This window comes from Etheostoma cragini, chromosome 22 (assembly GCF_013103735.1).
Source record: "Etheostoma cragini isolate CJK2018 chromosome 22, CSU_Ecrag_1.0, whole genome shotgun sequence".
Taxonomy (NCBI): domain Eukaryota; kingdom Metazoa; phylum Chordata; class Actinopteri; order Perciformes; family Percidae; genus Etheostoma; species Etheostoma cragini.
Window position 1 is genome coordinate 22,080,009 of NC_048428.1, and position 4,168 is coordinate 22,084,176.

The following is a 4,168-nucleotide window of genomic DNA, read 5'->3' on the forward strand; positions in this document are numbered from 1 at the left end:
CTGTCTCTCTGTCTGTCTCTCTGTCTGTCTCTCTGTCTGTCCGTCTGTCTCTCTGTCTGTCTGTCTCTCTCTCTGTCTGTCTGTCTCTTTGCCTGTCTCTATGTCTGTCTCTAGAGAGATGTCTCACTCTGGAGATAAAACTAGTGAGATGTCTCACTCTGGAGATAAAACTAGAGAGATGTCTCACTCTGTAGATAAAACTAGAGAAAATGTCTCACTCTGGAGATAAAACTAGAGAGATGTCTCACTCTGGAGATAAAACTAGAGAGATGTCTCACTCTGGAGATAAAACTAGAGAGATGTCTCACTCTGGAGATAAAACTAGAGAGATGTCTCACTCTGTAGATAAAACTAGTGAGATGTCTCACTCTGGAGATAAAACTAGAGAGATGTCTCACTCTGGAGATAAAACTAGAGAGATGTCTCACTCTGGAGATAAAACTAGAGAGATGTCTCACTCTGGAGATAAAACTAGTGAGATGTCTCACTCTGGAGATAAAACTAGTGAGATGTCTCACTCTGGAGATAAAACTAGTGAGATGTCTCACTCTGGAGATAAAACAGAGACCTAAACACACAGGATCTGCAGCAATGTGCCGTGCAACAACAATATGGTGTTTTTGAAAATTAAACCATGGAAACCTATTCTGGTACAACCTCAAAATACACTTAAGACCCTGAAATGAGCAGAATATGGGCCCGTTAAGACCTTTAAGACCTTTAAGACCTTTAAAGACCTTTAAGACCTCTAAGACCTTTCAAGACCTTTAAGATCTTCAAGACCTTCAAGACCTTCCAAGACCTTTCAAGACCTTTCAAGACCTTTCAGACCTTTAAGACCTTTCAGACCTTTCAGATCTTTCAAGACCTTTAAGACCTTTAAGACCTTTCAAGACCTTTAAGATCTTTAAGACCTTTAAGACCTTTAAGACCTTTAAGACCTTTCAAGACCTTTCAGATCTTTAAGACCTTTAAGACCTTTCAAGATCTTTAAGATCTTTAAGACCTTTCAAGACCTTTAAGATCTTCAAGACCTTCAAGACCTTCCAAGACCTTTCAAGACCTTTCAAGACCTTTCAGACCTTTAAGACCTTTCAAGACCTTTCAGACCTTTAAGACCTTTAAGACCTTTCAGACCTTTCAGATCTTTCAGATCTTTCAAGACCTTTAAGACCTTTAAGACCTTTCAAGACCTTTAAGATCTTTAAGACCTTTAAGACCTTTAAGACCTTTAAGACCTTTAAGACCTTTCAAGACCTTTCAGATCTTTAAGACCTTTAAGACCTTTCAAGATCTTTAAGATCTTTAAGATCTTTAAGACCTTTCAGACCTTTAAGATCTTAAAGACCTTTCAGACCTTTCAAGACCTTTAAGACCTTTCAGATCTTTAAGATCTTTAAGACCTTTAAGATCTTTAAGATCTTTAAGACCTTTAAGATCTTTAAGATCTTAAAGACCTTTCAGACCTTTCAAGACCTTTAAGACCTTTAAGACCTTTCAAGACCTTTCAGACCTTTCAAGACCTTTCAAGACCTTTCAGACCTTTCAAGACCTTTCAGACCTTTCAAGACCTTTCAAGACCTTTAAGACCTTTCAAGACGCGTCTAATTTCTTCAGGTGTGAGTGTTCCCGGGAAGTGCTCCTCCAATGAGACGTGACGCTCGGGCCTGAAGGCCGCCGCCCACACAACACCTACTGTACATCCTGTCTGCGTGTGACACACACACACACACACACACACACACACACACACACACACACACACACACACACACAGTAACAGCAGCCAGCCGTGCAGCTTCTGTTATCGGCTGGGGGGGTTGCCGTGGTTACGTTTCGGCGTCCTCCTCCTCCTCCCACCCGCCTCCCCATCAGGCCGAGCAGCGGGGACGACATGGTTTGCGTCCTTCGCGGATACGAGGAGGCAGAAATACTTAATGTCAAAAACACGAATCTATGACCTGAAGAAGTCTCCCACACGAGCCCTGCAGAGCCGGTCGGCACGGTAACCGTTTCATCCATTCATCTGGACGGACGTGAGCTGCTTCCCCGCGGAAGAGCCGCCGCGAGCAGAAAGAAACGAGACCCAGCGGGCAACGTCTAGCGCTGCGACGATAAATGGCTTATTTTTATATTATTTGTTGTTTTTGTCTGTGAAATGTCAGAAAATGTCAGAAAAGGGTGAAAAATGTGGACCAGTGTTTCCCATAAAGCCATAAAGCTTCTTTTTTTGTGACATTTTAGTCACTTTTTTCCAATGGTCATTCACAAAAAAAAAAGGTTTTTTTATGAAAGCTATAAAAATTAATAAAACATCAAAATTTAAAGAAAGCAGGGGGTATTAAAAACACTTAATTTTCTTGAATTCCGGTAATTTTTTTTAATCAATTCATGTTGCAAATGTCTCGGAAATTAAATTGTTTTTTACTTTTCTTACGTTTTTGTCCCTTTTTTCAACAATTTTGTATGTTTTTTTCCATGTTTGTCACTTTTTGACGTTTTCAACACTACGTAACCATAACTTATTAACTTCGGTTTGACAGTTATTTCTGGAATTTGTGGTCAAAAAACCTCATATATGGGAAATTACACCTAATGTTTGAGTTTGAAAATCAGTAAAAAGTATGAATCACATATAAAAGGTGCAATATTTCTCTGAAATGTACAATGTAAAAATGATCAAGTTGGTTCTACTCAAACATTTAAGTTCAGCTGCTTCATAAATATGAGTACACCCAACGTAAATAATAGCGTTGGTTCAACTCACAAAGTTATAAAATATGTTTAAACCTCGTGTTGTCCTCCCTTCAAAAATGTGTGTTTGTGTTTGTTTGTCAATGGGGGATTGTGAAACTGTGTGTGTGTGTGTGTGTGTGTGTCAATGGGGGATTGTGTAACTGTGTGTGTGTCAATGGGGGATTGTGTAACCGTGTGTGTGTGTGTTTGTGTGTGTGTGTGTGTGTGTGTGTGTGTTTGTCAATAGGGGATTGTGTAACCGTGGGTGTGTTTGTGTCAATTGGGGTTTGTGTAACCGTGTGTTTGTGTGTGTGTGTGTGTGTGTGTGTGTTTGTGTCAATGGGGGATTGTGTAACTGTGTGTGTGTTGTTGCCCGAGCCAAGCCCAGGGGGACACCAGCTTTGTTTGTGTCAGAGAGTCGGAAAAGTAGAGTGTGCTGGTTACCCTCATTTACCATGAGATCATTTCTGTGTGTGTGTGTGTGTGTGTGTGTGTGTGTGTGTGTGTGTGTGTGTGTGTGTGTGTGTGTTTGTGTAAATATTCATGTATTAGGTTTTTTTGGGTTCATATCCCGTTTTTGGGTATTTTTTCCTTGCTTTGTTTTTCACTTTTTCTGACATTTCTCATGTTATCTTTACTTTGCTTATTTGGAATCATAGTTGTATTTTAAGGCCGGACCAGAATAGGTTTCCATGGTTTCACTTAAAAAAAAACAACAACACATTTTTATTGTACGGCACATTTTTGAAATTTGAAATTTTAACCGTCAAACACTTAATTTCCTAGCCTGGAAATCCAGACCCAAGTCTGAAAGATTAAGGGTCTGGCTTTGAGTCCTGAAAGTCGCCGATCTCGAGGGGCGACACCAAGCGTCTCGAGTCTTGAACATGAGTCCGGACTCAAGACCACTTTTCTATGTTCTTGGACTTGTCTTGTATCTGGACTCTGACTTGTCTCGGTCTCGGCCACTGGTCTTGCCCAATATGGCTTTTGGGCTTTTGGTCTGGACCGAGTCCAGGTGTCTTTATTATGTTGATAATAATATTGGAGGGAAAGGGAAACCCAAAAGGATTGTCTTGATACTGACATGCATAAGACCTTATTTTCCTGTCCTGGACTCGGTCTTGTCTTGGACTCAAACCTCATCGGACTCGGTCTTGACTCAGACTCGAACCTCTTTTGGTCTCTGTTTTGTCTTGGAATCTAACCTCTTTGGACTCGGTCTTGACTCGGACCTCTTTGGACTCGGTCTTGACTCGGACCTCTTTGGACTCGGTCTTGACTCAGACTCGAACCTCTTTTGGACTCTGTTTTGTCTTGGAATCTAACCTCTTTGGACTCGATCTTGACTCGGACCTCTTTGGACTCGGTCTTGACTCGGACCTCTTTGGACTCGGTCTTGACTCGGACCTCTTTGGACTCGGTCTTGACT

At 41.2% G+C, this 4,168-nt stretch overlaps 1 protein-coding gene across 1 annotated transcript in view; it reads right to left on the minus strand.

The window, feature by feature from the left end:
* LOC117938304 (sodium channel protein type 2 subunit alpha-like) overlaps positions 1–4,168 on the minus strand; it is an 81,520-nt gene that overhangs the window by 49,149 nt on the left and 28,203 nt on the right. The gene's annotated exons all lie outside the window — the stretch shown is intronic.